A 25805-nucleotide genomic window follows, 5' to 3' on the forward strand; every position below is an offset into this window, starting at 1 on the left:
TACTGAGCCCTCGTTCCACGGCCACTGAAGTTTGTGCACTTACAGCTTGAGCTCTGCACAAGAGAAGCCACCGCAATGAGAAGCCTACACACCGCAACTAGAGAGTAGCCCCTTCTCGACCCAGTTAGAGAAAGTCTGCACACAGCAATGAAGACCCAGTGCAGCCAAAAATAAATAAGTACAAATTTTAAAATAATACTATAAAATTTTTTTTTAAAAAGAGCAGGGCAAAGCCTGATTTAGATTTCCCCTCATTACCAACTAGAAAGACACAGCTCATTGGCCAGCATCTCTCTTGAGCTCCTTGTTTCTGCTCCAGCTTTCTCCCTGCATGACCTGCCATTTGTTAAGGTTTTAGACTGGAAGATACTCCAACATTCTGTTCTTTTGCCTCTACTCCAACTCACCCCCCAAAAACTCCCAGCTAGATCCACGTGCTTCAGAGCAGGACTCCAAGCCCCAGCCTGCTGTCATTGACCCTCCCATTTCAACATCATAACCAAGGTTTCCCAGTTCTGACTTAATCTTCCGGATTCTGCTGGGACTTAACCCAGGGTTCTCTTGGACCCTCTCAGTTTGTGTATTATTAGCTCTATGGGGACTCTTTTGATACACCCTATTTGTATATTTGTATTCATTTAAATCCTCATTGCATTTGAACAGTTCTTCTCTGTGGAGGTCAAATGTTTTTGAGAATGAGCTTGTCTCTAATAACTAGAGCAGCCATATAATTCATCATTCATATCTGAACATGACTGAAGGTAAAGGGAGATGCTATCTGGATAAGATGCTGGGGCCACAGAGTCAAGCCAGACATACAGTCATTCTAGTAATGAGGCAGAGTCACCTCCTGCAAGGATTCTGGAATCACGTCCTTTGGACTTGCCACTGGGAAGGGAGGATGGTCAGAGCAGAGTGGACTGAGAGAAGCAGAGAGGTGGGAAGAAAAGGAGGGAAAGAGGAAGAAGCAAAGTGGGAGGAGACAAGAGGAAGGCTGAATTCACTTTTGCATGACTTCTGGTTGGTAAAGCCACAGTCTCTAAAATATACTAACTAGAGCCTCTTCAAGAAGAAGACCGGAGATGAACCAAAGAATCTAAGGTAAGCTCACCTAAGCAGAGCCCATAGTTAATCCAGCTGCTAAATCTTTACACCATATTGTCTGATTTTTTTCAACATTCTCTGTGGGTTGTGACTAATCTTAGATCTGGGCTGGGGAAACAAAGTAGTTATATGCGTGGCTAGATTATAGAACTACAGAGAGTCCTCCCAATCCATGAGTTCCACATATGTAAATTCAACCAGCTGGGCATCAAAAATATTTGGAAAAAGAAATTCCAGAAAGTTCCAAAAAGCAACACTTGAATTTTCTATATGCTGGCAATTATTTGTGTGGCATTTACATTATATTAAGTATTATAAGTGTCCTGGAGATGACAGAGTAAATGGGAGGATGTGCACAGGTTATATGCAAATACTACATAACAGTCATTTTATATAAGGTCCTATAGATTTTAGTATCTGCAGGAGTACTGAAACCAGTCCTCGTTTAATATCAAGTGATGCTACACAAAGCTTTTCACTTTTCCTTTAACACTCTAATCCTTCTGCCAATGAATTAGCATCACTGCGGCAAGCAAGGAATGACTCTGCATAAAGCAAATGCCACAGAAGGAGTCAATTATTAGCTTTTAGGTTTTTAACATCTTGGCCTCAAGAGAACAGAAAAAAATTAAAGCATGTACAATAGATGTGGGAAAAGAAGTAATGAGTAATAATAAAGAAGCATTCCCATCCATACTGCTCCCCATCCTCCAGGCTTAAGTTTTTCCCTCACCCCTTCCACCAACCAGGAAAAGACAGAGAGTAGACCAACTAGATGGCCTCCCAGGTGGCTCAGTGGTAAAGAACCTGCCTGCCAATGCAGGAGACACAGGAGATGGGGGTTCTACCCTTGGGTCGGGAAGATCCCCTGGAGAAGGCAATGATAACCCTCTCCAGTATTCTTGCCTGGAAAATCCCATGGACAGAGGAGCCTGGTGGGCTACAGTCCACAGGGTCACAAAGAGTCAGACACAAATGAGTGACTAAGCATGTATGCACGCAGACTAACTAGAGGGGCTGAGTCCTTGATGAGAAAGGTCTGTACTCTGATCCTTTCCTAGGATGAAGTAGAAAGAATGTTCCATAGCAGAAACTCCAGATACATTTGGGCATAGCAGTACAGAGGAAAACTGTTTACTTTCCCAAGGAGACCCTTGGAAGGAGGCAAAAACCAGGGAAATATGACTGTCTACTCTGTCCTGGCAGATGAGTTTGAAAAATTCTCAGGGTAGAGCTATGAATGGAAGGGGCTGGGGGTAGTGCCGGGGAGGTGGAATGATTCTTGTGTACTCAAGAGTGCCATGGAAGTGACAAATGGCTGTGAATGGCCCTACCAGGTGTAGTGCTAGAAAAATATGGAACTGTCAAGATTATCTTGTGTGCCCAGGAGGGTCCCCAGTTAGCTGACCAGTGAAAGTGGTGAAAGTGAGTGTTAGTTTCTCAGTCGTGTCCAGCTCTTTGTGACCCCATGGACTGTAGCCTGCCAGGCTCTTCTCCATGAGCCAGACCCAAAGTTGCTGTGATATAGCCCATACACTGCTGGTCAGCAGTAAACAGTAAGTGTCCATGTTCCATCTAAGTAGCTGCACTAGTGAAGAGTGATGCCAGCTTAGGTGAGATGCTTCCCCTACCCTAACCTTCATTCATGGGCATAATAAAAGCCTCAAAGTTAAAAGCCATCACAAAGAAAGCTGGAACTCTTAAATGACTGAAGTTAAGTTTCTACTGTCTGGAATAAAGAGAGTTTATTATAAGTATTCCCAGGTGGCACTAGTGGTAAAGTATCCATCTGCCAATGCAGGAGACTCAGGAAACATGGGTTTGATTCTTGGGTTAGGAAGATCCCCTGGAGAAGGAAATGGCAACGCACTCCAGTATTCTTGCCTGGAAAATTCTGTGGACAGAGGAGACTGGTGGGCTACAGTCCATGGGGCTGCAGAGAGTCGGATACAACTGAGCAACTAAGCACAGCACAACATAAGTTATTAACTTCATTTACAGAAAAATTAGCTTACTTTGTCCATAACTGGGTCTACGATCTGAGATTTGTGTGTATGATATGCACCTCTTCCAAGTCCAGGTAGGATGCCTCATCAGGGTGTGGGTATCTCTTATTTCCCCCTAATGCTTCTCAACATTGCACCAGTCCTGGGAACTAGTTGCTTTGTGTTGATTTTATAGCCACGACTGCTGCGGAGAATTTCTCTCTCCAGTATCTCATTGTTTGTATGTTTCATGCACCATTTCCCTCCAGAAAACAGCCATCTGCTCTGAAGTCAGTATAACTGCATCACTTCTCTGTCCTTTTCATTCGAGGCTTGACCTTAGATGATGTGGGCTTCTAAACACATGAGGCTAAAGAAAAAGTTCTTATCTACTTAGGCATGACCCAACGCACTGGAAAAACTACTTGAAATAAGATAACCTGGGGTGAAGGGTAGGGGCCTTCCCTGGTTGGAATACAAACCTATACACATACATACACACATACAGACCCAGAATGAAAAAAGAAGGTTCTACTAACCTTCAAGAGAACTGTATTGCCTTTTATGCTCCAGAAGTCTGAAATTAGACATAAAATTAATCTCCTAAGTATAAGTTGGATATATTAGCATTTATTTAGCTTCACAATTATGTAGCAGGTAAAATTTCTGAAACTCAAGTTATCAAGTATGCTAAAACATAACTCACTTTATTTGATAATTTTACAGACCTAAATTAATCAAGGTCCATGTCTCCCTTTCTCCACAGACATTCTAAGCTGGGGGTAGGCTGAGGCCACTACCCAGTGGGAAGGAGTGGCTTGGTGTTCACTGATCACTGAGATGTAGCTCGTACCATCTGGTCTTTGGACATCACACCAGATGGCCTCTGGTTATAGCCCAGTGTCCTCAGTCGCTCTCTGGCATCAGATTACCATGTCCACACACTCCAGCCCTCACCCCAGTTAAAAGCCCCTTGGGATCCATTGACCCTTCACTCCATCACACCCTCCGCACTCCTAGGAGCAAGGCAAACTTCTTCCTGTACGTGTGCAGGAGAGTCAGAGGGCTGTGAGAAACCCTCTTTGGTTCCTATTTTTCTTCCTATATTGTTCCTGCACCATGCCACCTGGACCATGTTTGAGGACTACATTCTTAATTTATGTTTAATATCTCTGCCAGGACCTTAACTCTGAGTCACTGAAGCCAAGACTTCAAAGCTCCAGTCTCTGATAGAAATTTAGAACATATTTTTAGGAATTCAAAAGCAGAGAGTCAACATCTGCATTTTCCCCCATTCTTTCCCTTCTCCAGGGCCAATGAATGGCACTCCTGATCCAAATGAATGCAGCTGACAAAGGAGACAGGAGAGAGGGGACGTCACTGCAATTAGGAGCAGAACGAGGGGACTTGGGTAAGTCTGACAAAAGCATTATTCCACTCCAGTCTCTTGGCGGGGGCGGGGGTTGCTTTGTTTACAAGCTTGAATCATTTCTTCTGCTCCCCCAGTTCCCATATTGCTGAGGGTTACTTTCTTCCCAGGCCTCACATCTGTCCTCTTGTTCTTTGGCATTTTCTTGCTCTGCATCCCTTTGACCTGCCCTTCTTTACGATCTTGCCTCTCCTGCTGATGCTATGCTGGCTGGCAGATGCTGCCTGGTGAAAAAGGAAACAGTCAATAGTGCTATATTTGGGCCTGCCTCCTCCCTCTCCTCTTCCTCCTTTTTTCTTTCCCTTCCTTCTTGACTCAGGGTGTCAACTGTCACACAGGTAGCTGCTGCCAGCAGTGAGGATGGCCAACCCAGCAGGAGTCCGGGAAAGGAGGCCAGCAGAGGCTGTAAACCTTTACGCCTCCTCCTTGACAAACATCACAGAACCCTATTTTCTGTAGGATAATTGCCTTGTTGACTATAGTCAATTCTCTTCTTTAAATTTTTTGGGGTGAAATTTGTTTTCTAACTGTTTTCTTCACTTGAAGCATAGCTTTTATTCATGCTTTGAGGGGAAAGCTCTCTCTGTAACAGCACAGCTCTAAAGAGGAAACATGATTAACACAGAGTTCACTCCTATCAAGGCCTTTAGGAATGTTCTTTTTCACAAAGGGAAGGTCATTCTGACCATGTTTTCAAAAAGCTTAGGGTAGTCCTAAGAGGTGCCTTCCAGATAGACCTTTCAAGAAAGCATTTGTCTCCTCCATAAGGAATATCCTTTTATTATTAAACTCCCTCAGTATTAAGTACACACCTGACTGGTATTCATCTTAAGAAGACTTATACTATGGGCTCAGAAATTCTGTGTGCGTGTGTCTGTGTGTCTTGCATTATCTTACTGTTGTGTTCTCCATCACATGTGCTGCCTCACACATTCAGCTGGAGTAATTTTTCAGGCAGTGCAATTTCAACTGAAAATCACATAACTTCAAAGAAATTTGCATTCCCTTGCATTTTGCTTTTATTTACCCAAAATCCCAAAGGGAATTACAAATGGTTCCTATAACCAGTTCAGTTCTGAGTTGAGCATCTCTCCTGGGTGAGAAGAATGATGTTAGGCCGAGAGAAGAGATAAAAATGACTAAGACCTTCCTTGTCTGCAAGAAGTTAGTAACCAAGTGAGCAACCTCAGTTCAGTTCAATTCAGTCTCTCAGTCATGTCTGACTCCTTGCCACCCCATGAACCGCAGCACGCCAGGCCTCCTTGTCCATCACCAACTCCCAGAGTTTACTCAAACTCATGTTTGAGCCGGTGATGCCATCAAACCATCTCATCCTCTGTTGTTCCCTTCTCCTCCTGTCCTCTGTCTTTCCCAGCATCAGGGTCTTTTCAAATGAGTCAGCTCTTCACATAGGGGGCCAAAGTATTGGAGTTTCAGCTTCAACATCTGTCCTTCCAATGAACACCCAGGACTGATCTCCTTTAGGATGGACTGGTTGGATCTCCTTGCAGTCCAAGGGACTCTCAAGAGTCTTCTCCAACACCACAGATCAAAAACATCAGTTCTTCAGTGCTCAGCTTTCTTTATAGTCCAACTCTCACATCCATACATGACTACTGGAAAACCATAGCCTTGACTAGACGGACCTTTGTTGACAAAGTAATGTCTCTGCTTTTGAATATGCTGTCTAGGTTGGTCATAACTTTCCTTCCAAGGAGTAAGGGTCTTTTAATTTCATGGCTGCAATCACCATCTGCAGTATTTTGGAGCCCACCAAAATAAAGTCAGCCACTCTTTCCACTGTTTCCCCATTTATTTCCTATGAAGTGATGGGACCGGATGCCATGATCTTAGTTTTCTGAATGTTGAGCTTTAAGCCAACTTTTTCTCTCTCCTCTTTCACTTTCATCAAGAGGCTTTTGAGTTCTTCTTTACTTTCAGCCATAAGGGTGGTGTCATCTGCATATCTGAGGTTACTGATACTTCTCCCAGAAATCTTGATTCCAACTTGTGCTTCTTCCAGCCCAGCAAGACAAGCATTCAAACAAAGCCCCAGCACGCAGGGCAGAATGGAATACATGTCCAAAGGAGGTACCAGCCAACCTGGGCCAAGGGTACCTGAGAAGGAAGGGTAAATTTAGGGAAAGAGTCAGGAAACTTTCTGGAGAAGGAGACCTTGATACGTAAGGATATTTGGTTTGGAGGAGAACAAGAGAAAGGATCTCCAGCAAGAGGGAAAGTAGAGAACATCTCTAATTTATAATTTTACCACTTTAATTTTTAAAAAAGAATTTTATCAGTTCAGTTCAGTCACTTAGTTGCATCCAACTCTTTCTGACCCCATGGACTGCAGCACACCAGGCTTCCCTGTCCATCACCAGCTCTCAGAACTTGCTCAAACTCATGTCCATCAAGTCAGTGATGCCATCCAACCATCTCATCCTTTATCGTCCCCTTCTCCTCCTGCCTTCAGTCTTTTCCAGCATTAGGGTCTTTTCCAATGAGTCAGTTCTTCACATCAGGTGGCCAAACTATTGGAGTCTGAGCTTTAGCATCAGTCCTTCCAATGAATATTCTGGACTGATTTCCTTTAGGATTGACTGAAGGTATCTCCTTGAAGTCCAAGGGACTCTGAAGAGCCTTTTCCAACACCACAGTTCAAAAGCATCAGTTCTTTGGTCCTCAGCTTTCTTTATAATCCAACTCTCACATCCCTACATGACTACTGGAAAGACCATAGCTTTGACTAGATGGAACTTTGTCAGCAAAGTAATGTCTTGGCTTTTTAATTGGCTGTCTAGGTTGGTCATAGCTTTTCTTCCATGCAGCAAGCATCTTTTAATTTCATGGCTGCAATCACCATCTGCAGTGATTTTGGAGCCCAAGAAAATATGGTCTGTCACTGTTTCCATTGTTTCCCCATCTATTTGCCATGAAGTGATGGGGCCAGATGCCATGATCTTCGTTTTTTGAATGTTGAATTTTAAGTCAGCTTTTTCACTCTCCTCTTTCACTTTTTCAAGAGGCTTTTTAGTTCCTCTTCGCTTTCTGCCATAAGGGTGGTGTCATCTGCATATCTGAGATTACTGATATTTCTCCTGGCAATCCTGATTCCAGCTTGTGCTTCATCCAGCCCAGCATTTCACATGATGTATTCTGCATGTAAGTTAAATAAGCAGGGAGACAATATACAGCCTTGACACACTCCTTTCCCAGTTTGGAACCAGTCTGTTGTTCCATGTCTAGTCCTAACTGTTGCTTCTTGACGTGCATACAGATTTCTCAGGAGTCAGGGCAGGTGGTCTGGTATTTCCATCTCTTGAAGAATTTTCCAGTTTGTTGTGATCCACACAATCAAAGGCTTTGGCATAGTTAATAAAGCAGAAGTAGATGTTTTTCTGGAATTCTCTTGCTTTTTCTATGATCCAACAGATGTTAGCAATTTGATCTCTGGTTCCCCTGCCTTTTCTAAATCCAGCTTGAACATCTGGAAGTTCATGGTTCATGTATTGCTGAAGCCTGGCTTGGAGAATTTTGAGCATTACTTTGCTAGTGTGTGAGATGAGTGCAATCGTGCAGTGGTTTGAACATTCTTTGGCATTGCCCTTCTTTAGGATTGGAATGAAAACTGACCTTTTCCAGTCCTGTGGCCACTGCTACATTTTCCAAAATTGCTGGCATATTGAGTGCAGCACTTTGGCAGCATTATCTTTTAGGACTTGAAACAGCTCAACTGGAATTCCATTACCTCCACTAGCTTTGTTCATAGTGATGCTTTCTAAGGCCCATTTGACTTCACATTCCAGGATGTCTGGCTCTAGGTGAGTGATCACACCATTGTGGTTATCTGGGTCATGAAGATATTTTTTGTACAGTTCTTCTGTGTATTCTTGCCACATCTTAATATCTTCTGTTTCTGTTAGCTCCATACCATTTCTGTCCTTTATTGAGCCCATCTTTGCATGAAATGTTCCCTTGATATCTCTAATTTTCTTGAAGAGATCTCTAGTCTTTCCCATTCTATTGTTTTCCTCTATTTCTTTGCATTGATTACTGAGGAAGGCTTTCTTATCTCTCCTTGCTATTCTTTGGAACTCTGCATTCAAATGGGTATATCTTTCCTTTTCTCCTTTGCCTTTAGTTTCTCTTCTTTTCTCGGCTATATGTTTAAATATTCCACTTTTCTTTTTTTGCTTCTAGAAACTTCCTTTTGCAAGTCTTCCTGTTTATCTCCCCAAAATATATCATTAAGCATATCACATTTCTACTCAAAATCTGTCCAGAGAACCTCATGCCCTGGATTCATGGATTCCAAACTCCTCACTGGACATTCAAGACATTTCTTACCCAGAACCAAACCTTCACTCCTGCTTTGAGCTAACTGATCTTCTGCATCAGACATCACACAGTGAAAGACTGTCAACTAGGTATACATCCACAATGTTTGAATTCGCAGTCTACATTTGAAAGCCAAGATATTTATTCTCCAGTTGGGGGGAGGGAGGGGGAGCTGGAACAGAGCTCCCTGAAGACATGGTTGATTCCAGGCCTGGAGCAAATAAAATACAAGATGAGCCTGGAAGATTATATAGTATCAGAAAATAGGAAGTGCTCACAGAAAGATGAGAGCAAGCCAAAAGGATATAGGAACTAATGTTGACAAGATCTCAGTGGCCAAATCTAGGCAGTTTGGGCAACAAAATGATAATGATAGCATTGATTATACTTTATACCGTGAAATAAAATCATACAGATTAGTCCATACTAAATGAAATAATTAAATAAGTAATTAAATGGGAGAATAGGGAGTGCTTTTCTTGACAGAAGAATTCTAACCAATAAAAGTAGAATGAATGAGGGAAACACAAAATCACCACGAGGGAAACATCACTGTAATCATTGCTATAGGCAAGATCCACTGGTGGATGTTAAAATCAGTGGACAAAGGTTTGAGAAAGTATGAGGCATTTATAGAGCCCTCAGAATGTCTCTCAAATATTTATCACTGACATTGGAAAAGATGGTTATTTTTCAATGGAAAAACACGGCAGACATTGCCTTTACCAAATGATCAAAGTGGACATCATCAGTAATAAGACATATTGACATCATGTACACTTGATATGATGCACTGAAAAAAGCCACAGTGTCGCTTCTGTAGCATTTTGCCAAAAATTCATTATCTCACCTTAACCATGAGAAAAGATCAAACACATATTGACAGAAACTTTATGAAATAACTGAACAGTAATCATTCAAACTGTCAAGATCATGAAAGATAAGAAAAGACTGAAGAACTGTCCCAGATTAGAGGGGACCAAATAAACACAGCTACTAGAAATCAGATCCTGGAACAGAAAAAAGGGCACTGGAGAAAAACTGGTAAAATTTGAGAAAGCACTACAGTTTCATTAGTACTCTAATATACTATGGGTCTATAAGTCATTAACATTAGTGAAAGCTGGGTAAAGCTTGTACATGAACTCCATATTAGTTTTTCTGTAAGTTTAAAATTGTTTTTAAATGAAAAGTTAAAGAAATACTTCACACCTCTGAATTTCCATACTCTCTGGGAAAATTGAAAAGTCCAGTAGCCACCTCCCTTTAAATAGGGTGTATTTTCCAGGTTGCCACAGTCCTTTCTCCTCTCTATTGTGCTGCATGTGGCCGTGTTTTATTTATTTCTTGTGCTATAAGCCTGATTCCAATACATATTTGAACTTGGGATTTTTCACTTAATGAAACTCCTGAGTTCCAGGCCCAATGGTCTACCTGCTGTTCTCTAAACAAGCTTTGTCTTCAGCTTTTCTCTACCTGCACTTTTGTTCAAGCTGTTCCTTCTGTTGAGAATGATTTCCCACCTCTATCCCTAATCCTATTTATTTCATTTAGTCTTTTCCACTCTTCAAGACCTAACATGCAGACCACGTCCTCTATGAAGCTTCCATCCATTAGTTGAGTACAACTGTCTCTCCTTTGAACAAATAGAAGAATTTGGTATTCCTTGGAAAATAGCACCCTGCATGAATTGCTTAGTAAACTGCAGTTATGTGTCAGGCACATTTTCCTAAGTGCTGGGGACACCCAGGTGAGCAATATGTCATCTTTTCTCATCAAAGATCTTTTAGACCTAGAAAGCCACCAACTAGAAGTTATCCAAGAAGTGTTGTGAGAGAGCTACAAATATCCAGAGACTCAGAAGGGGCCTTTTTGAGGGGTGGGGCAATTCAGTTAAGTCTTGAAGGAAAATGAGGAATTAGGTAGCGTGATGAAGACAAGAGTAGGGAAGAGCCTCCAGATGAGGGAAAAACTTGATCAGCAGCCTGAACACCTGAAAGGGCAACTATCAGCAGCCTAGGTGCATGTGTTTGGCAGGTAAAGTTGGGCACATGGCCTTGTGCAGCAGCCAGGTAGCCAGGTCTATGTGTACCTGATCACTCTCACTCAATTAGTAACTCCTTGAGGATAGAGGAACTTAGGGCCCAGAAGGAAAAACTTCAGGTTAAACTTCAGGTTAAAAGATCTCACTTCTATTAGAGTCTCTACCCTTTACTAGAGGCTATGACATTAATAGCTGGTATCTACTTAATAGTTGTGTGGACATGGGCAGTTTCCTCAGTATGTCTGTGCCTCAGCTTCCTTATTTGCAAAACAATCTTGACCATGTAGAACATTCAGACACTATGATCACCAACCAACCCGCATAGATGCTGGGCCAATGGGAATAGACACTGACTACAAAACCTGTAAGTGCAAACCAGGGTGTGCTAGCCGATCTGCTATGGTTGTGAGGAACAGTGACCTAATTTTTGTAAACTGCCAGGCACAGTACTTGGTATAAGCAATTAATAAGGATTAGTGACAAACTAAGAGTTAGTTACTAGAACCATGTCTCGGGCACCAGCATGTTTTCTATCTCATTTAATTCCTTTAACAACTCTGTGAGACAGATATTATTCTTTCTACATTTAACAATGGAGGAAAATAAAATCAAGCAAGGTTAAGAAACTCATCCAAGATCACAAAGCTAAGAAGGATCAAAGCTGAGATCTGAAATCCCAAGTATTCAGTTCAGTTCAGTTCAGTTCAGACTTCAGTACCAGCTATATAATTTGCAGAGCCAAGTACAAAATCGTGGTCCCTTCATCAAAAATTATTAGGAGTCTCAAGGCAGTGTCAGAAGAACATTAACCAAGTGCAGGGCCCTTCCAAGTGTGGGGTCCTTCTAAATGTGAGGTCCTTCTAAACACAGAGCCCTGTGTGACGGCACAAGCTATACTTCTGAGAAGCTGGTCCTGACTGTGCTGTTGCCAAAATACCAGAGTGTTCTGGAAAGTGAACAGGCATGAAGGAAAGCCTGAACATAAGCCTTAGGAATGAAAAGAGTGAATATGAGACAAACCTCTACCCCTTGATGCTTCATAAATGCCATTGTAATGTGTTAACAACAGCTTCTAATGAGTACAGAGGTCATTAGTAAAATAAAGAATTTAAGAAGCAAAGAAAAGAAAAGCCCACCCAGGCCTGGATCTGCTGGAATATGGAATGCCAGTGGACTTTACACCACAACATGAGTTTATTGAAATGTTCTAGTTTGTCTATGTTCAAGGGAATCTCATTATGGTCTGGGTTATAGACCACTAAAAACTTCACACTTACTTTAGTTTGAACCTAGCCACTTCTTGATTTTGTGAGATTTAGCTTGGACAAATGTATCCCAATTACAGACCATGTTAACCTAACACTTTGGAAAAACCTGTTCAGCAAGGAAACTTAATTTTAACTTTGCTCAAGTAAGAAGAGAGAGAAAATATGTAGGGAAAAGGATATCTGTTTCTGACTTACTTTGTATATTGTATATTAATGAACATGTATAGAATCTAGAATGATGGTACTGATGAACCTATTTGTAGGGGAGCAATGGAGATGCTAACATAGAGAACAGACTTGTGGCCACAGTAAGGGAAGGAAAGGATGGGACGAATTGAGAAAATAGCATGGAAATGTATACATTGCTGCCACTGCTAAGTCACTTCAGTCATATCTGACTCTGCGACCCCATAGATGGCAGCCCACCAGGCTCCCCCATCCCTGGGATTCTTCAGGCAAGAACACTGGAGTGGGTTTCCATTTCCTTCTCCAATGCATGAAAGTCGGGATAAGGCAATGACACCCCACTCCAGTACTCTTGCCTGGAAAATCCCATGGATGGAGGAGCCTGGTAGGCTGCAGTCCATGGGGTCGCTAAGAGTCGGATACGACTGAGCGACTTCACTTTCACTTTCAACGTATACATTACTATATGCAAAATAGATAGCAAGTAGGAATTTGCTGTGTGACACAGGGAGCTCAACCTGGTGTTCTCTGAAAACTTAGAGGGGTGGGATGGGGTGGGAGATGGAGGGTGGCTCAGGAGGGAAGTGAACGTGAAATCGCTCAGTCGTGTCCGACTCTTTGTAACCCTGTAGACTATAGCCTACCAGGCTCCTCCCTCCATGGGATTCTCCAGGCAAGAGTACTGGAGTGGGTTACCATTTCCTTCTTCAGGGGATCTTCCTGACCCAGGTATCAAACCTTGGTCTCCCGCATTCCAGGCAGACTCTTTAACCTCTGAGCCACCTGGGAAGCCCCCCTGGACATATGTATACCTGTGGCTGATTCATGTTGATGTATGGCAGAGGCCAACACAATGTTGTAAAGCAATTATCCTCCAGTTAAAAACAAAAAAAGGATATTTGTTGGGTCACAAGCTGGTCCCTCTCTTTGGTTTTCCTTCTCTGTGCTCTTTCCTTGTATAGTCATAAGAGATTTAATTTAGGTCATACCTGAATAGTCTAGTGGTTTTCTCCACTTTCTTCAATTTCAGTCTGAATTTGGCAATAAGGAGTTCATGATCTGAGCCACCGTCAACTCTTGGTCTTGTTTTTGCTGACTGTATAGAGCTTCTCCATCTTTGGCTGCAAAGAATACAATCAATCTGATTTCGCCGTTGACCATCTGGTGGTATCCATGTGTAAAGTCTTCTCTTGTGTTGTTGCAAGAAGGTGTTTGCTATGACCAGTGTGTTCTCCTGGCAGAACTCTATTAGTCTTTGCCCTGCCTCATTCTGTACTCCAAGGCCAAATTTGCCTGTTACTCCAAGTGTTTCTTGACTTCCTACTTTTGCATTCCAGTCCCCTATAATTGGAAAAGACCCTGATGCCAGGAAAGATTGAGGGCAGGAGGAGAAGGGGACAACAGAGGATGAGATGTTTGGATGGCATCACCAACTCAAAGGACATGGGTTTGGGTAGACTCCGGGAGTTGGTGATGGACAAGGAGGCCTGGTGTGCTATGGTTCATGGGGCTGCAAAAAGTCGGACACAACTGAGCAACTGAACTGAACTGAACTGAACTGCTCTTTCCCTGAGTTTGCTAAAGAAAGCCTCCCCCATGTTGTAGAGAGGCCTGCCTAAGGAGAAAAGGCTTTTCTCTCAACTCCTGCCACTTTCAGATACTCAGATGCTAAACCCATTTCCTCTGTATTAGCATTTATCTGAAGATGCTCCAACACTTCAAAAATAACATCAGTTCAGTTCAGTCGCTCAGTCGTGTCCGACTCTTTGTGACCCCATGAACTGCAGCACGCCAGGCCTCCCTGTCCATCACCAACTCCTGGAATTCACTCAGACTCACGTCCATTGAGTCAGTGATGCCATCCAGCCATCTCATCCTCTGCCATCCCCTTCTCCTCCTGCCCCCAATCCCTCCCAGCATCAGAGTCTTTTCCAATGAGTCAACTCTTCACGTGAGGTGGCCAAAGTATTGGAGTTTCAGCTTCAGCATCATTCCCTCCAAAAGAAATCCCAGGGCTGATCTCCTTCAGAATGGACTGGTTGAATCTCCTTGCAGTCCAAGGGACTCTCAAGAGTCTTCTCCAACACCACAGTTCAAAAGCATCAATGTTTCAGCGTTCAGCTTTCTTCACAGTCCAACTCTCTCATCCATACATGACCACTGGAAAAACCATAACCTTGACTAGATGGACCTTTGTTGGCAAAGTAATGTCTCTGCTTTTCAATATGCTATATCATCATATACCAAATGGGAAAGCTGAGGAACCTTGGTGATACCCCCTAGGCCACCATGCACTGTGGGTTTTAAGCACAACACAGTTTCACATCTTTTTAAGCTAAATTTTCATCAATTCTAGATGAGATGACTCAAGAGATCAACAAGTTTTTATTTGACACCAACTAAATTTCCTTTTGAGCTTCCCTTGTGGCTCAGCTGGTAAAGAATCTGCCTGCAATGCAGAAGACCTGGGTTCAGGAGGAGACCTGCCTCCTGAGAAATCTGAGTGAAACTGAAAGTCGCTCAGTCATGTCCAACTCTTTGCAACCCCATGGACTATACAGTCTATGAAATTCTCCAGGCCAGAATTCTGGAGTGGGTAGCCTATCCCTTCTCCAGTGGATCTTCCCGACCCAGGAATTGAACCAGAGTCTCCTGCATTGCAGGCAGATTCTTTATATACTGAGCTATCAGGGAAGCCCTGAGAAATATGAATGCAGGTCAAGAAGCAACAGTTAGAACCAGACACGGAACAACAGACTGGTTCCAATTTGGGAAAGGAGTATATCAAGGCTGTATATTGTCATCCTGTTTATTTAACTTATATGCAGAATACATCATGTGAAATGTTGGGCTGGATGAAGCACAAGCTGGAATCAAGATTGCTGGGAAAAATATCAAGAACCTCACATACGCAGATGACACCACCCTTATGGCAGAAAGCGAAGAGGAACTAAAGAGCCTGTTGATGAAAGTGAAAGAGGAGAGTGAAAAAGCTGACTTAAAATTCAACTTTCAGAAAACGAAGATCATGGCAGCTGGCCCCATCACTTCATGGCAAATAGTTGGGGAAACAATGGAAACGGTGAGAGACCATATTTTCTTGGGCTCCAAAATCACTGCAGATGGTGACTGCAGCCATGAAATTAAAAGATGCTTGCTGCTTGGAAGAAAAGCTATGACCAACCTAGATAGCCAATTAAAAAGCCAAGACATTACTTTGCTGAGAAAGTTCCATCTAGTCAAAGCTATGGTCTTTCCAGTAGTCATGTATGGATATGAGAGTTGGACTATAAAGAAAGCTGAGCATTAAAGAATTGATGCTTTTGAGCTGTGGTGTTGGAGAAGACTCTTGAGAGTCCCCTGGACTGCAAGGAGATCAAACCAGTCAATCCTAAAGGAAATCAGTCCTGAATGTTCATTGGGAGGACTGATGCTAAAACTGAAACTCCAATAGTTTGGCCACTTGATGCAAAGAACTGACTCATTGGAAAAGACCCTGATGCTGGAAAAGACTGAAAGCAGGAGGAGAAGCGGACGATAAAGGATGAGATGGTTGGATGGCATCACTGACTTGATAGACATGAGTTTGAGCAAGTTCTGAGAGGTAGTGATGGACAGGGAAGCCTGGCATGTTGCAGTCCATGGGGTCACAGAGAGACGGACGCACCTCAACAATTGAACTGAACTGAAATTTCCTTTTACAAGTGTATCAAGGATTACAGAAGGACCCACCACTGGAAATAAGAGATTTTGGATCTTCCTATAATGAGAACCCTCAGGCCCTAGGGATAATATGATGGTGAAGGCCCCTATCTTTTTGGTTAAGCTGGAGGTCCTCCCAACCCCTATGCAATACTAAAGAACTCACTTTCAGGTGGAAGATCATTGATGGTGTGGGGTGCGGGATAGCAAGAAATGGAGAATTTGACATCAGTTACCTGTGGGCATGTGGTCAAAAACCTTAGAAACTTGGAGTAATTTTACATAGGCCAAGAAGTTAGTTATAGGCTAAAGGAGATATCATACTAGATTTGGTCATATCTTTTTCATTTTGAATAAAAAGAAATCTATCTCAGAAAATTAAACTCAGTGCTAAGCGACTTGCTGTGGAGTGGATTAGGACCTGCTGGGAAATGGTCAGATTTGCTAACAGTGTGGCATAGTCCCCTAGTCCTGCAAAAGGATATCCTGGAGAACTTCTGCCTGGTTCTGCACACATGAAGGCTATCAGAGAGCACAACGTGGCTAGGATGGAACACGTGGCAGAGTGTGATAACTGTCCACAGATACCCATCTTGCCTTCTTCCTTTAGCCGTAGAACTAGGAATATGGTAGTCTAGTTAGAGACATTTCCCATGCTCACCTTTTTTCCCCTTTATCCTTTAAGGGAGCTTTTTTTTTTCTTTTCTTAATTAACAACTTTAATTAACATACCGTACAAGTCACTCATTTATAATATATAATTCAAAGCACTTAGATATCCATAAATTATACAACTAATAATATAATCACTGTTAAAACATTTTCTTCCCTTGAAAAAGAAATCCTAAAAAAAAGAAAAAGAAATCCTGTACCATTAGCAGGCACTCCCCAGTTTCCTCCATACCTATCCCACCTCTAGCCTCTGGCAACCACAAATTAACATTCTGTCTCTATAGATTTGGGCTTCCCTGATAGCTCAGGTTGTAAAGAATCTGCCTGCAACACAGGAGACCCTGGATCGATTCCTGGGTTGGGAAGATCTGCTGGAGAAGGGATAGGCTACCCACTCCAGTAATCTTGGGCTTCCCTGTGGCTCGGCGGGTAAAGAATCTGTCTTCAATGCGGGAGACCTGGGTTCGATCCCTGGGTTGGGAAGATCCCCTGGAGAAGGGAATGTCTACCCACTCCAGTGTTCTGGCCTGGAGAAGTCCATGGACTGTGTAGTCCACGGGGTCCCAAAGAGTTGCACACGACTGAGCAATGTGCACTTTCACTTCACTGCACTTTCTATATAGATTTGCTTATTCAGGTCATTCCATATAAATGGAATCATATAACATGTGGTCTTTTGTGACTGACTTCTCTCACTTGGGTTTATGTTTTCAAAGTTCATCCATGTTATGGCATCCATGTTCATCTTTTTCTAAGGCTGAATTATATTCTACTGTATGGCTATACCATATTTAAAATTTAACCATTCACTGAGCTGATGGACACTTGAGATGTTTCTAATTTGGGGCTACTATGAATAATGCTGCTATAAAAATTAATTTATAAAATGTTTCATGAATATATGCTTTGATTTTTCTTGGGCATGTATATATATCTAGGAGTAAATTGCGGGGTCATAAAGTAACTCAAGGTTTAATCATTTGAGAAACTACTAATCTGTTTTCCAAAGTGTCTACAACTATTTTATATTTCCAATTTATCCACATCCTTACCAACATTTTCTATCTTTTTTTATTATACCCATCCTAGTGGATATGAAGGTCTTCTCACTGCTTTCTGGCTTCCATAGTTTCTGATAATTAGCTGTTAATCTTAGATAATTAGCTGTTAACCTTATTCAGGGTCCCTTGTATATGATGCGTCATTTTTCTCTTGCTGCTTTCAAATTCTCTTTCTGTCTTTAACCTTTGACAGGTTGATGTATCTGTTTGTGAATCTCTCTGTGCTTACTCTTCTTGAAGATCATTTACTTTCTTGGATGTATTGATCAGTATTTTTCAACAAATTTGAGCAATTTTAAGCCATTATTTCTTTAAATATTTTTTTCTGTCTGTTTCTCTTCTCTCCTTCTGGGACTTGCATTATGCCTGTGTTGGTAGACTTGGTGCCTACCCACAGGTATCTTAGACTGTTCATTTTTCTTAATTGTTTTCTTTTTCATTTTTCTTAATTTTCTTCCTCAAATTGGATAATCTCAATCAATTAACCTATCTTCAAGTTCACAGATTCTCTTGACAGTTTGTCTTTTGAGCTCTTTTAGTGATTTTTTTCATTTCAATTAATATACTTTGCAACTCCAGAGGAATTTCTGTTTGACTCTTGTTTTATAATTTCTACCTCTTTATTGATATTCTCTATTTGCTGAGATGTTATTTTCACACTTTCCTTTTTTCTTTGGAAATCAGTTTTCTAAGATCCTTGAATATAGTTGTAACAGCTGATTCAAAGTTTTGATACAATAAATCCAGTATCCTATTAGGGACAAGTACTATTACAGTCAACTTTTTTTTTATGTATGGCCCATCTTTTCCTGCTTCTCTGCACACCATGCAATTTTTTTTTGTTAAAAACTGGACACCTTAATATAGCGTGGCAACTCTGGAAGTCAGATTCCTGTTCCTAGTCTCCACCTCCACTGCCATCCACTCCAGAGTTTGTTGCTGTTGCTGCTGCTGCTGCTGCTGCTGCTACTCTTTGCTTGTTGAGTAATTTTCTTGGACTAATCTGTTGTGTATAGCCAATGATGTCTCTGCCCAGTTAGCTTGTGTGTGTGTGTGTGTGTGTGTGTGTGTGTGTGTGTGTGTGTTAAGTCGCTTAGTTGTGTCCAACTTTTTGTGACCCCAAGGACTCTAGCCCACCAGGTTCCTCTGTCCTGGAATTCTCCAGGCAAGAATACTGGAGAGGGGTGCCATTCCCTTCCCCAGGGGAGATTATCGACCCAGGGACAAACCTGGGTCTCCTGCATTATAGAGAGATTCTTTACCATCTGAGCCACCAGGGAATCCCATGCCCAGTTAGTTTAATGATCAACTAATGATTAGACAAGAGAGTTTCTTAAATGGCTTGATAAATAAAGCTCTCAACTTTGCTTGTGTGTGTGTTGGGGCACACAGTCAGTGCCCTAGCAGTTTAAAACTCTGCCTTAGCCTTCATTACCTGCTTATGCAGAACCTGAAGGTTAGCCAGAGCTGACATGAGAACCTTCTCATGTCTTTCTTGGGTGTGTGCACACCCCTGCACATACATGTAGGCTTCTAGGTCTCTAGGAATATGTTGAAGCTTTCTAAGCTCATTATGAGCATCTCATCCCCCAGTTTAAATTTTTTGGGGTCAGTTCTCACCAACTTGCATTGCTACCTAAAGCAGCTGGATATTAAACAATTGTTGCTAATTATTTCCAACAGATACCTTGAGGACAGGGCTATTTGCACTGAACAAGCTCTACTACTACTACTAAGTCGCTTCAGTCGTGTCCGACTCTGTGTGACCCCATAGACGGCAGCCCACCAGGCTCCGCCATCCCTGGGATTCTCCAGGCAAGAACACTGGAGTGGGTTGCCATTTCCTTCTCCAATGCATGGAAGTATAAAGTCAAAGTGAAGTCGCTCAGTCGTGTCCGACTCTTAGCAACCCCATGGACTGCAGCCTACCAGGTTCCTCCATCCATGGGATTTTCCAGGCAAGAGTACTGGAAGTTGATAAGAAAACTTAGTCTCTTTCTAACTTAGTACTTACATCTGGAAATGTTTGTATGAGCTTTGATGCTCATGTCTGCTTGCCCTTCATTAATCAGTATAAAAGTTTTCACTTGCTACAGTATTTTGGAGTCTTCTTTGGAAATATGAGTTCTGCTGGCTGTCCTAACTGAATTCAAAATACCAAATCTGTTGACCTGAGGGCAGTCAAGATGAACAAAAGAGTATCTCTCTTGGCTTTTGTTTTCTGAAAAAACTGTTGTGTTTCTAGGGGAAGAGCAAGAAGGGAAGGGAGTTTACTTCCTTGGGGTCCCATTGTCCTCTGGCTGATTTGCGGTTATAATGCGAGTAAAGGTTGTGTTCTGAAAAGAAACATGGCTTGATTTTCCTCTCCTTCATCTGGGGTTCACCCCCTCACCATTTCTAATCATCTTATTTCTTATCTTTTCTTTCTTTGTCCTTTCTTCCTACACCCTCCCCATTTGTCTTCTTCAGCAAGAACTCATTTATTAGCCAGCTTTCTGTGTTTCAGGGAAATTTTGCACATAAATGTAGTTTTCTTTCTTGATTGTGTTGCCCTGTGTTCTTTCTGGCTCTTCCTCCTTTCCCCAACCTGAGCCATCTCCCTTTAGCCTCATTTAGCCCAACGTCTCTAAATCAAAATTATTATATGCAAAATACAGCTGCCCTCTTTGGATGTGGATGAACAACTCATCAAAGTAATTGCTTGTATCCATTTTTAATATCCTAAAACCTGGCCATTTTGCCATTAGAGAGAAGCAATTTTTTTCACCAGATATGAAGGAGAAATTATGTTTCAAATAAGAAAAATGCTTCACCACCTTAATGGTTAATTCTGTTGAAGATCTCAATAAAAACAAAATTAAATGTAAATCATTACCTACATGAGGAGGAAAGGGAGTGAAAATCGAGCTGTCCTGGACAAGGAGGCTGGGGGATCTTGCTAAAACTGAAACACATTGGCTCGGATTTAACATTATCGATTAAGCACAGCTCAGTGCTTTCAGCTGGTAAGAATCAAAGTGTGAGGCTAAACACTAAATTAGCTGTGTGCTGTACCTCACAGCAGAGCCAAAGTGAGGCAGCATTTTTTATCCCTGCACCTCCCGTTGCCTGCCAAAAGGAATTCAAAGCAAGGGAAAATATGCCTCCTGTTGTTTGGGGGAGGTACAAGATACATTTAAAAATTGATTTATGCTTTAATCGCTCTTGAAGCTTCATTATTCCAAGTATTAGTCCGAAAGGCTGTCTGATCCAGCAGACTTATTTGTTAATGCACCAACGGTAGCAACAGATGTGCTGTTTTTCATCTCCGACCTGATCCACTAGCTGATTCATCTGCTTCCGTTTTCATTTTCCTGTCATTGATTTATTAATGATGTCTTACTTATCTGTGGTTCTTTGATGGGGTGGGCTTTCTCTGGCATGGTCTCAATAGAGATGTTCTGTACCTTCCCCAAACATCAAAAACCCAGCCCCCCTTTCTGGCGTTCTTTATCACCGCTCCAGAGATTAGAGACTTTAATCATTTAGTAACTGAAATAACCTCTGTGGCTTGCAGAGTTTATAGCCAATTCGTCTTCAGTGCACAGAATTCAACTGCTTTTCCTTGCTAAGGAATGGGCTGTTCTTGTTACACTGCTTCTTTGCTCGTCGGGGAGAGGGGAGGGAGGGGCAGTCAATGCGCTGTGCAGACACAATGCAAATAGAGGATGACTCTGGGGAGCTCAAGACTGCAAGGCATGGCTCAACATGGCCCTGGGAACACATGTGTGTATTCCATGAGGCTGTTAACCTTCTGAGTTGCTTAGACAGTGGGTGTGGCTTTTAGCTCCAAAGAAAAGAAAGTACAAAACAGGATTGAAATTCTATTAATAGAACCAGTGGCCGAACCATCAATGGAGTTGTCGACTCCAAATGCCAAATGGACTCCTTTTGTTGTCTATGTTAAGAAGAAAGAAAGATCTTGGTTTGTTTTGAAACTTTGGACTCCTGGAAAACCTAAGTCCTGTGTAATTAATTGACAAAGGCATATTTCACCACTAAGGTTCACCTGAGGATCTGAAAGTCACTACTTATTGTGTAGTTATGGTTTCTAAAACTTTATATTTGTTAGTAGGTAGGCTGGTGTGGTGGATGTCATGATCCTCACTCAGATCTCCTGCTGCTGCTGCGGCTAAGTTGCTTCAGTCGTGTCCGACTCTGTGCAATCCCATAGACGCCAGCCCGCCAGGCTCCCCCATCCCTGGGATTCTCCATGCAAGAACACTGGAGTGGGTTGCCATTTCCTTCTCCAATGCATGAAAGTGAAAAGTCAAAGTGAAGTCACTCAGTCATGTCTGACTTTTCGCGACCCCATGGGCTGCAGCCTACCAGGCTCCTCCGTCCATGGGATTTTCCAGGCAAGAGTACTGGAGTGGGGTGCCATTGCCTTTTCCCTCAGATCTCCTGGGAGGACTCAAACACTTGTTCCCCTCTCTACCCTCCATGCCAGAGACTGACTTCTCTCAGCTAAGTCCTTTGCTGGGACTTGCTCTGGGCTGAAAACTTTGCTCAAGGTCACCTTGCTTCCTTCCCAGGGACAGCCCCTACTGGGTGACTGTGTGATGCAGGGCCTAAAGACCTGGGCTTTCATCCCAGTTTGGAATCACCCTGCAGGACCACCCCAGGCCTGGAGCTCCCCATGGGGTCAGCTGAGGTATTTGCTGTGACCCCATCTCTGTGCCTCTTCTCCCTCTGAGCAATTCTGTTTCCTTTCTTCCCCCTGACAGAGGCTGATCCTGAGAGCTCTTCCATGTCTTTATTTCCATGGGAAAATCTCTGTCTTGGACTTGGCTTCCCTGGGAACCAGACCTGTAACAGTTGGTACTTAGAGTGAAAAATCATGAACTCAAGTGTGAAAGCCAGAGGGCCTCTGGGACAGCTTATAAAGAGACTCTTCTGCAGTTGGAGAGCAGAAAAGCTAAGGAACAGACTCAGGGCTTAGGTATAAAAGGAACAGAGTTCAGAGAAGTTTGGGTTCTTGGCTCCAACAGTTGGCTGTGCTAATGCCTTGAGGTATGTAATAGGTATATCTAGAAAATGTGGATTCCCAGATTCTTCTGAACCCTCTGGGTTCACAGATATGGCCCATTCCTCCCTGTTAAAGGCTAGTTCCCCTACCTGAAGAGGATGCAGAGCTCTCCTGCTGTGTAAGACAACACACTTCTTCTCCCCAAACACCACTCACAGCTCTCCTCTTAACCAACAGACCAATGATGAGTGTTGAGTCCCACCATAACTGGGTTGGGGAAATGCTGGATCTGCTAATAAAGTAAAGGGCTCCACTCTGGGGGAGCTGAAGGACCTAGCTAATGTGGACTGGAACAGAGTTAGGATACTCCTGGTAGGACTGGCCCTGAGATGCTGGATCAATGAGGGCAGAAAATGAACTTGGATAACTGAGAGGTTATGGGAACACTGACAGTGGGTACAGAATGTAATACCTTGACAAGGACTCCAGGGAAATCATCTAACATACTCCTAGGGTGGCCCTTTAAACTTGGAGAAATTGATGGCTCACACTCTATGAAAAAAATACCAAAAGTGCCATGGAAGGTGGCAGAAGGCAAGACCATAAGACTCAGAGAAGCAGACATGTGGAGTGGATATACTAGGTAAGGCCAGAAAGTTCTTGGAATATGCTGCCTATAGAGCTTGAGTATTCACACTGGACAAAAAGGAAGACTCCAACATTTTAGACACTGTTTGAACACAGGGTCTGAGCTGATCTGGATGTCCGAGGGAATGGAGGTGTCTTCTGGGCCTCCTGTTTGAGAGCGGGTCTGGAGTCTGGGTGATAAATGATGTTCTGGTTAGGTCTAATTCTCAGTGAGTCCACTGGGTGCACAGACCCCAGTAAGTGGTCTCTTCCCCAGATCTGGAATATGCAATTGGAAGAGAAATAATCAGTAGTTGGCAGAACACTAAAGGTCCGCTTCTTAGCTGTGGAGTAAGAACAGTCATTGGGAAGAAGACCAAACAGAAACTGTCCCCTTACCCACCGGCCAAGACAGTAAATACAAAACAGCTTCACAACCAAGGAGGAATGATAGAGATTAGTGCCATGCTTAAAGGCCTAAAGGGTACAGGGACAGAGGGTGTCCCCATCATATTCCCATTAATCAACCAGTCTGTCCCCTACAAAAGCCAGACAGATCTTGAAGAAATGAGAGTGAATTGCTGCAAACTAACAAAACAGTAGCCCCAGTTTCAGATATTGTGCCACACATAGCATCCTAGCTACAACAAATTAATGTGGCCTTGTAACTGGTCTGTAGCGATTGTTATGAACACGTGTTTTTAAAATTCTGATCAGAAAGGAAGATGAAAAATAGTTCAGTCACTTTGGACTGACCAGAAAATGCTGGGTCTTTCCCCAGAGCCATGTGAACTCTTCCATTCTCTGCCATAAATAAGGTGGGAGTGGTGTATTTGGAGGGCTTGCCTGGTGATTCAGTGGTAAAGAATCTGCCTTCCAATACAGGAGATGGGGGTTTGATCCCTGGGTTGGAAAGATCCTCAAAGAAAATGGCAACCCACTCCAGAATTCTTGTCTGGGAAATCCCATGGATAGAGGAACCTGGCAGGCTATAGTCCATGGGGTTGCAAAAGAGTCAGACACAACTGACTCAGTGACTAAACAACAATAACAGCAACAGGACATTTGGAAATGGGTACAAACAGGATCAGAAGGCACGAGTCAGCTGCATAAAGAAGTAGTAGCCCAAGTCCCTGTATCATCCAGGCATATACGGGAGCTTCCCCCCAAGTTCCATGGCCACCTGACTGTGGAGGGTAAAAGTCAAGCTGGCTTCATGGACTCATCAGCTCAATATGTAGGCTTAAAATAGAAATCCTCACAAGGGGCAGAGCTTTGCAAGATTCATCTGCTTATCCACTTTGGGAAGAAAGAAAAGTGATTTGAGGTTAGAATACATGGAGACTCAGACAGTGGTGAATGCTTGACTGGTCAGGGGCTCAAAAGGAGAAAAATAAAGAAGACTGAGGACAAGGGCCTCCGAGGAAAAGGGGTCAGCTGGGGGAGAGGATACTCAGTGAGATAGGGAGCCATTCTCCAGGAAGCTCTGTATACCTCGAGTCTACAACCATTAAAATGGCAATGCAGAAGTACCAGAGTCTGGCCTGCTCACCTCATTTCAGGACAATTCTACAGGGCCATCCAGCCCCAAAGTCACAGTGGTATTAGCTGAGGCTGTTTGATGATTGCACTGCCAAACTCCTCCCACTGCCCAATCCTGCCCCCTTTACTCCTCCATGAAAAGCACTTCCCAGTAAATGACCTGCATTCAGTCTCCATCTCAAATCCTGTTTCCTGGAGACCCCACCTGAGACAATTGCCAGATGCATTTTCATAACTGGCATTTTCATTTACAAAGCTCCATACCACTTTTAGTCTGACAGGCAGGCTAATGTAAGCTAAGCCAGTAGGGAACCCAAAGAAAAGAAAGGAACTATTATTCAGCCTGTCACCTAATAATTCAGAGGCCAAGTCTTGTGTGAGGCACGGGACCCGTCTAGACTTGAAGTTCACGATCAGCATTTACCCAAGGGTGCCCCAAGGGTTGCCTGCAGTCCGACAACAGGATCATCAAGCCTTCTCTGCACCCACCTTCCCCTTTCTCCTGCCCCACCCCCTATCCCGTGCATGTCAGATTTGTATTAAAGGGTGATGAGAAGAAAGAGAAAGAGAACTGAATAAACAGGCAGCAATCCAAGGTTAACAAGAAGACTGCTAATTGGCCGTATCAGCTATGAAATCCATCCAGGCTCTGTGCAAATATTCTTCTGCCCTTCTTCCATGAGCCCACACAGTATGGGACTTCTGGGGAAATCCTGGTGAAGACTTCCACTCCACTGAAGTGTATGACTAGCCACCCATGTGTTGGGAAGATGTCAGGTCTAAAACCTAAAAGGCCTCACTTGTGAACAGAAACCTTTTCTCTCTACTCTTGTAACACC

General features: G+C 42.9%; 1 long non-coding RNA gene across 1 annotated transcript in view; it reads left to right on the forward strand.

Moving 5' to 3' along the window:
• Positions 1–992: 992 nt before the first annotated feature.
• The window catches only part of LOC132660058 (uncharacterized), a 44058-nt gene continuing 19245 nt past the window's right edge, over positions 993–25805 (forward strand). The window contains exons 1-2 of the long non-coding RNA XR_009601244.1: positions 993–1101; positions 4401–4500. This is a non-coding gene — a long non-coding RNA (uncharacterized LOC132660058). The remainder of the gene's footprint in view (positions 1102–4400; positions 4501–25805) is intronic.

Source organism: Ovis aries, chromosome 7 (assembly GCF_016772045.2).
Source record: "Ovis aries strain OAR_USU_Benz2616 breed Rambouillet chromosome 7, ARS-UI_Ramb_v3.0, whole genome shotgun sequence".
Lineage (NCBI taxonomy): Eukaryota > Metazoa > Chordata > Mammalia > Artiodactyla > Bovidae > Ovis > Ovis aries.